A 13,007-nucleotide genomic window follows, 5' to 3' on the forward strand; every position below is an offset into this window, starting at 1 on the left:
TGTCCCAGGTACAGGTGTGTGAGCAGAAGAACCAGCCCAGCTGACAATAAGGAGAGGAATGACCTCAACCCAGACTAGAGCCCACCACTGACTGAAGTCAAAAGGATTTAACAGCTTCAATCACTCCCACCAGGCCAAGGGAGAAGGCCTCAATCAAGGTCACAGACAATCCAGGGAAAGCAACCAGCACCTCCTACTGGCCAGCCAGAGAAATTGCGCTCAGTGAGTAAAGCCTCTAGGGATCCCAACACCAAACCCCTGTGAACCAGCCCCTCCCCAACTCAAGGTCTTAGCAAAATGAAGAAAGGTCAATGGAAAGGTGGATCCATAAAAAAAAAAATTCTTGGAAGGAAAAGACCCTAATTCAGAGACCTAGAACCTCTGAAGAGAATATGATCTGGTCTCCAGTACAGAAAGACTTCCTTGAAGAAATAAGGAGGGAGTTTAAAAATCAATTGAAAAATTTGGAAAAAGAAACGCAAGAGAAGATTAACACCTTGCAACAAGAAAACAAATCATTGGAAAATACAATTGGACAAATACAAAATGAGACTAAATCTCTCAGATATTCAACTGGGCAAATACAAAAAGAAAATAATTCTCTCAAAACCTAAATTGGTCAAAAGTTCTTTCAAAAGTAGAATTGACCAAGTGAAAAAGGAGTCACAAAAGGTAAATGAAGAAAACTCCTCTCTAAAAAAAAGAATGGAGTCTGTGGAAACTAATGACACCATGAGACAGCAAGAGCCTGTTAAACAAAATCAAAAAATAGAAGAAAATGTAAAATACCTCATCAGCAAAACCACTGACTTCAAGAATAGATTGAGGAGGGGCAACCTGAGAATTATTGGACTTCCTGAAAACATTGAAGAGAGAAAAAAAAGCCTGGATTTGATATTATAGAATCTAGTGATGAAAAATTACCCTCACATTGTGGAACCAGAGGTCAAAGTAGTTATTGAAAGAATACATCAATCCCCTCCAGAAAGAGATCCTAAAATGAAAACACCAAGGAATATTGTAGCCAAATCCCAGAACTGTCAGATAAAAGAGAAAATCCTGCAAGCAGCCAGAAGGAAACAATTTAAATACCAAGGAGCCACAGTAAGGATTACACAGGACCTGGAAGCATCAACATTAAGGAAGTGAAGGACCTGGAAGGAGATATTCCGAAGAACAAGGGAGCTTGGAATGCAGCCAAGAATCCATTGTCCTGCAAAGCTCAGCCTTCTCTTTCAGACAAAATGGAAGAATTCCAAAAATTTCTGATAAAAAGATCAGAGCTAAATAGAAAGTTTGGACATCAAACAGCAGGTTCAAGAGACACATGAAAAGGTGAATAAAAATGGGGGGTGGTGGTAAAGAGGAAGAAAACCTTGCTATCCAATAAGTTGAAAATGGCTATATCCCAGCATGGGGGAAAAGATTCTCATAACTCTTGAGAATTGTAACTCTAACAGAGAGACTATACCAAGCCAGAAGTGATAGACATTCATGACCTATCCATGAGACTGCTATCCAATAGGATGAAACTGGCTATAACCTCACTTGGGAAAAAGACTCTAATAACTCTCAGGAATTTTAATTCTATTAGATAGAATGTACTTAGTTAGAAGTGCTGGATACTCAGAATTTTCTATGACTTAGATAGAATGATTTAAAAAACACTACCACCTTAAAAAAGGGGGACAGGAAGGAGATGGGAGGAAGGAGGGGATTGAATGGGGTAAATCTCATTACACTAAGAAGTACAAAATGCCTATGGTAATAGAGGGGAAGAAGGGAGGAGATGAGAAACACCTGAATCTTCTTAGCAGACTTGGCTTAAAGTCAACTTACACACATACTCAGTTAACTTAAAAAACATGTAACCTTTCAAATACTAAAAGGGGAAAAGGGAGGGGGATGGAGAAAGGGAGGGTGAGAGAAAAAAGGGAACTAACAAAAGGAAGGGAAGTGAAAAGGGAAAAAGGGGAAGGGGAAAGAAAGGGGAGGGCCTGGATATAGGAGGGTAAACACACTGAAGGGGGTGGTATTCATAAACAAAATACTGGGGAATACAGATAAAGGGGGGAAGGGGGAAAATACAAACAGAGGGAAGATAGCATGGAGGGCAATAAAGAATTAGTAATCATAACTTTGAATGTGAATGGAATGAACTCTCTCTTAAAACATAAGCAAATAGCAGAGTGGATTAAAAACCAGAATCCTACAATATGCTGCTTACAAGAAACTCATTTGAAGCAGAGAGATACATATAGAGTAAAGGTAAAAGGTTAGAGAAAAATATATTTCACTTCAGCTCAAGTGAAAAAAGCAAGGGTAGCAATCCTTATCACAGATAAAGCGGTTGCAAAAAAAAGATAGCGTTAAAAGAGATAAGGAAGGAAACTTTATCCTCCTAAAAGGTACCATAGACAATAGCATCCAAATTCTTAGAGGAGAAGCTGAAAGAACTACAAGAAGACATAGACAGCAAAACTCAACTAGTGGGAGATCTCAACCTCCCGCTCTCAATTGTAGATAAATCAAATCATAAAATAAACAAGAAAGAAGTTAAGGAAGTGAATAGATTGTTAGAAAAACTAGATATGGTAGACTTATGGAGGAAACTGAATGGGGATAGAAAGGAATACACCTTTTTCTCTGCAGTACATGGCACTTATACAAAAATTGACAATGTACCAGAACATAAGAACCTAATGATCAACTGCAGAAAGGCAGAAATAGTGAATACATCTTTCTCAGATCACAATGCAATAAAAGTCATATGCAATATTGGGCCAAGGAGACATAGACCCAGAACCAATTGGAAACTGAATAACCTCATTTTAAAGAATGAGTGGACCAAAAAACTAATTATAGAAAGAATTAATCATTTTATCCTAGATAATGACAATAATGAAACAACATACCAAAACCTATAGGATTCACTCAAAACGGCTGTCAGAGGATATATTATATCTTTAAATGCTTACATGAATAAATTAGAGAAAGAGGAAATCAATGAACTAAATATGCAACTAAAAAAATTAGAGAAAGAACAAATTAAAAAACCCCAATTAAATACCAAATTAGAAATTCTAAAAATTAAAGGAGAAATTAATAAAATCAAGGGCAAAAAAACTATTGAATTAATAAATAAAACCAAAAGTTGGTTTTCTGTAAAAAAACAATAAAATTGATAAAACTTCTGGTCAATTTGATTTAAAAAAAAGAAGAAAAAAGCCAAATTGCTAGTATCATAAATGAAAAAGGTGAACTCACCATGAATGAGTAGGAAGTTAAAGTCATAATTTGGGATTATTTTGTTCAACTCTAAGCCAATAAATTTGATAATCTCAGTGAAATGAATGAATATTTACAAAAATATAAGTTGCCCAGGTTAAATGAAAAGGAAATTAAATATCTAAATGACCCTATCAGAAAAAAAATTCAACAAGCCATTATTGAACTCCCTAAGAAAAAAATCTCCAGGGTCAGATGGATTCACAAGTGAGTTCTATCAAACATTTAAGGAAAAGCTGATTCCAATTCTATGTAAACTCTCTGGAACAATAGGTGAAAACAGAACTCTACCTAACTCTTTCTATGACACCAATATGGTGCTGATACCTAAACCAGGAAGAGTTAAAACAGAGAAAGAAAAGTATAGACCTATCTCCCTGATGAATATAGATGCAAAAATCTTAAATAAAATCTTAGCAAAAGTACAAGTTATCACTAGTATAATACATTATGACCAGGTAGTATTTATCCCAGGAAGGCAGGGTTGGTTCAATATTAGGAAAACTGTTAGTATGCTCAATTATATCAATAACAAACCTATCAGAAATTATATGATCATATCAATAGATGTTGAAAAAGCTATTGACAAAATACAGCACCCATTCCTAATAAAAACACTAGAGAGTGTAGGAATAAATGGACTGTTCCTTAGAATAATTAGCAGTATCTATCTGAAACCATCAACGAGCATTGTATTCAATGAGGAGAGGCTAGAGGCATTCCCCATAAGATCAGGGGTGAAACAAGGGTGCCTGTTATCACCACTACTATTCAATATTGTATTAGAAATGTTAGCTTCAGCAATTAGAGAAGAAAAAGAAATTGAAGGAATTAGAATTGGGAAGAAAGAGACAAAACTCTCACTCTTTGCAGATGACAAGATGGTCTCCCTAGAGAATCCCAAGAAATCATCCAGAAAACTACTGGAAACAATTAGCTATTTTAGCAAATTTGCAGGATATAAAATAAACCCTCATAAATCCTCAGCTTTTCTATATGTGTCTAGCAAGATACAGCAGGAAGAGCTAGAAAGAGAAATCCCATTCAAAGTAATCTCAGACAATATAAAATCCCTGGGAGTCTATTTGCTAAGACAGACTCAGAAACATTTTGAAAACAATTATAAAATACTTCTCACAAATTAAATCAGATTTAAATAACTGGGCAAATATCAACTGCTCATGGATTGGTAGAGCCAATATAATAAAAATGACAATTCTACCAAAACTAAACTACTGTTTAGTGCCCTACCAATCAAAATTCCAAAAAATTACTTTAATGAGTTAGAAAAAGTTGTAAGTAAATTCATATGGAGAAATAAAAAGTCAAGAATTTCCAAGAATTTAATGAAAAAAAAGTGCAAAATAAGGGGGCTTAGCCCTACCTGATCTAAAATTATATTATAAAGCATCAGTCATCAAAACTGTTTGGTTGGCCAAGAAATAAAGTGGTGGACCAGTGGAATAGACTAGGTGCAAAAAGCAGGAGAAGATTACAGTAATCTGCAACTTGATAAGCCCAAAGAGTCCAGCTATTGGGATAAAAACTCTCTCTTTGATAAAAACTGCTGGGAAAATTGGAAGTTAGTATGGAAGAAACTTAGATTAGACTAACACCTCATACTCTTTACCAAAATAAGATCCAAATGCATACAGGATTTAGACATAAAAAACAGTACTATAAGCAAATTAGAAGATCAAGGACTAGTTTACCTGTCAGATCTATGGAAAGGGGAGCAGTTTATGACTAAGGAAGAAATGGAGAACATCACCAAAAACAAACTAGATGATTTCGATTACATTAAATTAAAAAGCTTTTGCACAGGTAAAACCACTGTAACCAAGATCAAAAGAAATATAGTAAATTGGGAAACAATCTTTACAATGAAGCGTTCTGACAAAGGACTCATTTCTAAAATATACAGAGAACTGAGTCATATTTTTAAAACAAAAAGTCATTCCCCAATTGACAAATGGTCAAAGGATATGCAAAGGCAATTTACAGATGAGGAGATCAATGTAATCCATAACCATATGAAAAATTGCTCTAAATCATTAATTATTAGAGAAATGCAAATTAAAGCTTCTCTGAGCTACCACATCACACCTCTCAGAATGGCCAATATGACCAGAAAGGATAATGATCATTGTTGGAAGGGTTGTGGGAAATCTGGGACACTATTACATTGTTGGTGGAGCTGTGAACTCAACCAACCTTTCTGGAGAGAAATTTGGAACTACACCCAAAGGGCAACAAAAATGAGCATACCCTTTCTTTGATCCAGCAATACCACTACTGGGTCTATACCCTGAAGAGATGATGAAAAAGGGTAAAAACATCACTTGTACAAAAATATTCATAGCAGCCCTGTTTGTGGTGGCAAAGAATTGGAAATCAAGTAAATGTTCTTCAGTTGGGGAATGGCTTAGCAAACTGTGGTATATGTATGTCATAGAATACTATTGTTCTATTAGAAACCAGGAGGGAGGGGAATTCAGGGAAGCTTGGAGGGATTTGCATGAACTGATGCTGAGTGAGATAAGCAGAACCAGAAAAATACTGTATACCCTAACAGCAACATGGGAGTGATGTTCAACCTTGAAGGACTTGCTCATTCCATCAGTGCAACAATCAGGGGACAATTTGGGGCTGTCTGCAATGGAGAATACCATCTGTATCTGGGGAAAGAGCTGTGGAGTTTGAACAAAGTTCAAGGACTATTCCCTTTAATTTAGGGAAAAAAAACAGATATCTTATTGTCTGATCTTGTTATCTCTTTTTGTTTCTTCCTTAAGGATATGATTTCTCTCTCATCACACTCAATTTGGATCAATGTACAACATAGAAACAAATTAAAGCCTGACAGATTGCTTTCCATGGGGTGGAGGGGTGGAGGGAAGTAAGATTGGGGGAAAAATTGTAAAACTCAAAATCTTTAATAATATAATAGATACTCATAAAAAATATAAATATGGCTAGGTGCTTTGGGTCTGAGAATAATCTGACAGTACTCAAATGCTTGATGCTGGTGGGTCACAAGATATACTATAAATTTGTTTGAGATTCACAAAGCACCCTTGTTAACCTAATCATCTTGCTGTATCTGTAAAATTCCTGCTTTCTTCTAAGACTGCCTCCCCTTCCTGCAGATGTAGCTGGAACCATTAAGATAGTAAATTCTACTTGCTTTGAACCTGTGGGAAGCCCGTGAATATGTGACTCTCTCTGTCATGAGAAACATGTTAACACATAAAGCAAGATCTATACTAGGCCATATGTTTGCATATGTTTGACAAGGAAATATATCTAACTGCTATCGCTGCTTCTGTATCCTGCTTGCTCACAATACCCCTTGCTCAAAATACTATAAAAACCTTGTTCTCTGCACACTTGGTACTATGTACTTTGAGGAGGTATCCCCCATATAGTCATTGGTAATAAAATGTACTCCCCAAAATTCATAGCTTGGTTTCCATCTTGATTCTTTGGGTTCAGCACTCTACATACAAATTAAATACATATGGTGACAATATATATAGCTTTGTCATAAATATTACTCAGAAGACAAGTAATATGATCTGGTTATTTCCACCTGTTTAAAGATTTGCTCAATTTTGTTGTAATCCACAGTCAAAAGCTTTAATGTAGTCAATGAAGCAGAAATAGAAGATTTTTCTTGAACTCCCTAGCTTTCTCAATTGTTAAGCTAACTTTGACAGTTTGGCAATTTGAGAGCTCTTTGAAATGTAGCTGTATTTCTGGTAATTCTCAGTTCATCTATTACTGAAGTAGTCTAGCTTTAAGAATCTTAAACATAATTTCACTGGCACATGAAATGAGAGCAATTGTTTGGTAATCTGAACATTCTTTAGGATTGGGACATATACTGACCTTTTCCAATCCAATGATCACTGCTAAGTTTTTCAAATTTACTAGAATATTAAGTGTAGCTTTAACAGCATCACAGAATTTTGAATAGTTTAGCTAGAATTCCCCCACCTCCACTAGCCTTCTTGGCAGTAATTCTAAGGCCCACTTGACTTCATTCTCCAGGATGTATGCTCTAGGTCAGTAACCACACTTTTGTGATTATTGGTGCTGTAAAGATCTTTCTAGTATAGTTCTATATATTCTTACCACCTTTTTCTTAATTTCTCCAACTTCTAAGTTCTTTTTGTCATGTCTTTTTATTTTGCCCTATTTTTGCATGAAACATTTCTTTGATATCTCTAATTTCTTGAAGATCTCTTCTTTTTTTTCTGTTTCTTGCATCACTCATTTAAAAAAATCTTTTCTGTTGTTCTCTTACATTCTGCGTTCAGTTGGGTATATCTTTACCTTTCTCCTTTATTTTTGTTTTCTTTTTTTCCTCAGCCTTTTGTAAACTCATGAGAGGGGGTGGAGCCAGGATGGCAGGGTGAAGGTAGCATTCCCTGAGAACTCAGATCCCCCAACTCCCCCCCCCCCCGCAAAAAAAAAACCAAAGGATGGCTCTAGCCAAAATTTAGAGAGGCAGAACCCACAGAAAGACTGAATGATACATTTTCCCAGTAAAAGATAGCTTAGAAGTTCCGTCGGAAAGGTATGCTTCACCAGGACTGGGGGTTGGAAAAAAAGCCAGGGCACAGCCCAGTCCAGCGAAGCCCAGACCAGTGCAGCCCAGAGATCACCAGCAACAGCTTGAAGGGGCGGTGAGAGAACTTTGTTGCACCTGAGGGAGCATGGAGTGAGGAGCACCAGCCACAGAACCTGTAGGGAGAATTGGGAGAAAGCAGCCAGCACCCCCAGAAATGATAATGGAAGTCTACAGAGATTTCTCTGCTCTCCTTGGGGTAGTACTCTGCTATTTACCAACACTCAGACCTAGGTTGCAGTTTGGGCTTCCATACTAAGATAGCTGGATCCCGCCTTATAGCCCCAGGGCAGAGGGCAGTGCTGCAGTCATGTACATATCAAAGCACAGGGTAGAGAGCATAAGATCTTGGAGGAATAAAGGTCCCAGTGGGGTGTCCCCCCCCCAAAAAAAAGCCCCAAAGCCTTGGAAGTGCTGTAAATTAGCTTTGGGCTGAGGAAATGAGAAAACAACAGAAAAAGAAGAATTTGACCATAGAGAATTACTTTAGTCCCATGAAAGATCAAGACACATACTCAGATGATGACAAAATTGAAGCTTCCATATCCAAAACCTCCAAGAGAAATAGAAAATGGGCTTAGACTGGATGAGCACAAAAAAAAGACTTTGAAAAGCAATTAAGGGAGGTGGAGGAAAAATTTGGAGGAGAAATGAGAGCGATGCAGAAAAATCATGAAAACCAAATCAAAAGCTTGGTGAAAGATACAAAAAAATTACTGAAGAAAATAATATGTTAAAAACCAGTTTAGGCCTAATGGAAAAAAGCAAAACAAAAGGTAAATGAGGAGAAGAATGCCTTAAAAAGCAGAATTGGTCAGCTGGAAAAGAAGATTAAAAAAGCTCTCTGAAGAAAATAACTCCTTCAAATGCAAAATGGAACTAAAGGAAGCTGATGACTTTGCAAGAAATCAGGAAGAAATAAAACTTTTCCAAAAAAGACAAAAATTAGAAGAAAATGTGAAATATCTCATTGGAAAAACAACTGACCTTGAAAACAGATCCAGAAAAAATAATTTAAAAATTATTGGACTATCTGAAAGCCACGCCCAGGAGAAGAGCCTAGACTTCATTTTTGTAGAAATAATACAGCAAAATTGCCCTGAGATCCTAGAAGCTGAGGGTAAAATAGAAATCAAGAGAATTCACTGGTCACCCCCTGAAAGGGATTCTCAAAGAAAAACTTCCAGGAAAATTATAGCCAAATTCCAAAAGTCCCAAATCAAAGACACAATTCTAAAAGCTGCCAGGAAAAAAAGACAATTCAACTACAGAGGCTCCATAGTCAGGATTACACAGGATCTGTCAGCATCTACATTAAGGGCTTGTAGGGATTGGAATATAATATTCTGAAAGGCAAAAGATCTTGGTTTACAACTGAGAATCAATTACCTAGCAAAACTGAACATCCTCTTTCAGGGAAAAAGATAAATTTTCAATGAAACAGGGGACTTTCAAACTTTCCCAATGAGATGACCAGAGCTGAACAGAAAGTTTGATCTCCAAGTACAGGATTCTGGTGAACAATAGAGGGAGTGGAAGAGAGGAACTAAGTATGAGGAACTTGATGATGTTGAACTGTTTGTATTCCTGCACAGGAAGAAGATATTGATAACTCATATGAACTCTCTCATTTACAAGAGCTGTTAGAAGGACCATATAGGAGGATAGGACATAGGAAGGAGTGGAATATAATGGTATGATGTGGTAAAGGGATGTAGTCAATGGGCAATAGGGGAAAGTACTGGGAGGAAGGAAAAGGAAATGAAGAAGCTGAGAGATTTCACATAAGTGTCAAAAAAAGTTTTTTCAATGGACTGGAGGGTGGAAGGCAAGGGGGAATGAGTGAGCCTTCATTCTCATTGGAAATGGCTAAGAGAGGAAATGACATACATACTTAATAGGGTGAGGAAATCTGTTTTTCCCTGGAGGATGGGAGGACAGGGACAGGATGAGGGGGAATAGGGGGCGGGAAGGGGGGACTAGATGATAGAAGAGAGGAAAGATTGAGGGAGAGGGTACTCATATGCAACATACTTTTGGACAGGGCCAGGATGAAAGGAGAGAGAGAGAGAGAGAGAATAGAATAAATGGGAGTGGGGAGAAATAGAGTGGAGGTACAGCCAGTAATAGCAACTGTGGGAAAAATATTGAAGCAACTTCTCTGGTGGACTTATGATAGGGAAAGCAGCTCACCCTAGAGCCAGAGCCATTGAAATCAGAAAACAGACTAAAGTACATTTTTTTTCTCTCTATTCTTCAGGTTTCACCTCTTCGGGGGGGGGTGGGGTATGTTTACTCTTATAACATTCAATTTACATCAATGTATGGCATGGAAATAATGTAGAGACTGTCAGACAGCCTTCTGGTGGGGAGGGGGAAGGGAGGAGGGGGGAAAAATTGTAGAATTCACAGCCTTGCAAAAAATGATGGGTACATATTACTATTGTATATAATTGGAAAATAAATAAAATGTTAAACTCATCAGACAGTCATTTTGATTTTTTGCTCTTCTTTTTGTTTACAATGTTTTTTTTGTTGCTGCCTCCTATACAATATTGTGAACCTCTTTTGATAGTTCTTTAGGCGTTTTACCTATCAAATCTAGGCCCTTAAATTTATTTATCACCTCTACTTTATATTCATAAGGGATGTCATTTGGGTTCTACCTATACAGTCTGTTTTCCTTGAAATTTGTCTGAATTTTGCAATTAAGAAGCTCACGACCTGAGCCAGTCAACTCCAACCCAGTACCATTTGCCCTGCAACACCCCCCCCAGAAAATAATAATAATAAAAAATGTGCTTCAGTCTGTGTTCCAATACCACCAGCTCTGTCATGAGTCATATTCTTTAGTATAAGTCCATCACAAAAGTTACTTCCATATGTTTCTACCATTGCCATTGCTGATCACAACTCCCTCCATTCATACTTCTTCTCTACTACCATGAACTATACTCTCTCTCTCTCCTTTCACTGTCTCTGCTGCAGGGTAGCTGAGTGGCACAGCAGACAGATCCCTGACCCTGGGGCCAAGAGGCCCCGAGCCCACATACCACCCCTTAGGCCCAGCATCCACCCAGCCCTATGGTCCTGGACAGGCCATCCAATCCTAGTCCCTTGCAAGAAGTAAAAAAGAAATATGTAATATCTGACCACTCTCCCCCCATGGTCCATCCTCTCCTCCATCACTCACATCCCCCCCTTCCCCCTGTCCCCCTTCTCTCCTTCTTACTACAGATGTCTATACCCCATTGAGTATATATGCTGTTTCCTCTCCTAGCCACCTCTGACAAGAGCAAAGATTCCCTCATTCCCCCTCCCCTTCCCCCCTTCCATATCATTGCAATAGCTCATTGTAATACAGAAAAATCTTATTATATGAAATATCTTAGCCTATTCTTCCTCTCCTTTTTCTTTCTCCCATTACATTTCCCTTTTTTCTATTGACTCCATTTTTATACCACAATATATCTTCAAATTCAGTTTTCTCCTGAGCTTCATCTGTAAAAGGTCCTTCTACCTGCTCTATTAAATGAGAAGGTTCATATGAATATTATCAGTATCATTTTTTCTATGCAGGAATACATGTAGTTCATCATCATTAAGTCTCTCATATTTTCCCCTTCTCCTCCACTCTCTATGCTTCACCTGAGTCCTGTATTTGAAGATCAAACCTTCTGTTTAGCTCTGGCCATTCCAACAGGGAACATTTAAAATTCCCCTGGTTCATTGAAAGTCCATCTTTTTCCCTGGAAGAGGATCTTCAGTTTTTCTGGGTAGTTGACTCTTGGTTGCATTCTAAGCTCTTTTGCCTTCCAGAATATTATATTCCAAGCCCTATGAGCTTTTAATGTAGTTGCTGCTAAGTCCTGTGTAATCCTGACTGTAGCTCCACAATATTTGAATTGTGTCCTTCTGGCTGCTTGTAATATTTTCTCTTTGACTTGGGAGTTCTGGAACTTGGCTATAATATTCCTAGGGGTTGTTTTTTTTGGATCTCTTTCTGGGGGAGATTGGTGGATTCTCTCCATTTCTATTTTGCCCTCTGCTTCTAGGATAACAGGGCAATTTTCCTGTAGTAATTCTTTGAAAATGATGTCAAAGCTCTTTTCCTGGTCATGACTTTCAGGTATTCCAATAATTTTTAAATTATCTTTCCTAAATCTGTTTTCCATATCAGTTGTTTTTATAATGAGATGTTTCACATTAGGAGAAAATGTGTCATTCTTTTGGTTTTGAAGTATTGAGTCCTGATTTCTTGTAAAATCAGCAATTTCCATGAGTTCTATTCTTTGTCTGAAGGATTTGTTTTCCTCAGAGAGCTTTCTTATCTCCTTTACCATCTGGCCAATTCTGCTTTTTAAAGCATTCTTCTCCTCAATAACTTTTTGAACTGTTTTATCCATTTGACCTATGCTGGTTTTTAACATGTTATTTTCTTCAGCATTTTTTTTTTGGATCTCCTTGACTAAGCTGCTGACCCCATTTTCATGTTTTTCCTGCATCTCTCTCATTTCTTTTCCCAATTTTTCCTCTATCTCCCTCACTTGATTTTCAAAGTCTTTTTTGAGCTCTGTCATGGCCTGAAAGCAATTTCTGTTTTTCTTGGAGACTTTAGATGCAGGAGCTTGTACCTCCTCATCTTTAGATCGAGTGTTTTGATCCTTCTCAGGATAACAGGCAAAGTATTTCTCAATGGTGTTCCTCTTTTTTCTCTGCTTGCTCATTTTCCCAGCCTGTGCCTGGTTTTGGAGTGCTTTCTGAGCTTTTGGGACACCCCCACAAGGGTCTCGGTGTGAGGTTCTGTCCTCTCTACTGGTCTGTTAATGACCATAAGTGCCCCCCTCTGCCATGGGGCTGAGGTGGGGGGGCCCTGCTGTTCTATGGGGGGGCCTAGACTGCTATCAGGATCTGCATGTGGTCAGAGCCCCAGAGTCCTGTTCCAGGGACAGAAGACAGAGCTTGGCAGTCTCTCTTCACTCCCCTCCCTAGGCTCAGTGAGCTCATGCCCTGGGGGCTCCTGCTTACCAGTTCTTCCTGCTTCTGGGCTTCCCTGGCCATGCTGCTCACTGTGTGCCCTGAGGGC

This window comes from Macrotis lagotis, chromosome 1 (assembly GCF_037893015.1).
Source record: "Macrotis lagotis isolate mMagLag1 chromosome 1, bilby.v1.9.chrom.fasta, whole genome shotgun sequence".
NCBI classification, from domain to species: Eukaryota; Metazoa; Chordata; class Mammalia; order Peramelemorphia; family Peramelidae; genus Macrotis; species Macrotis lagotis.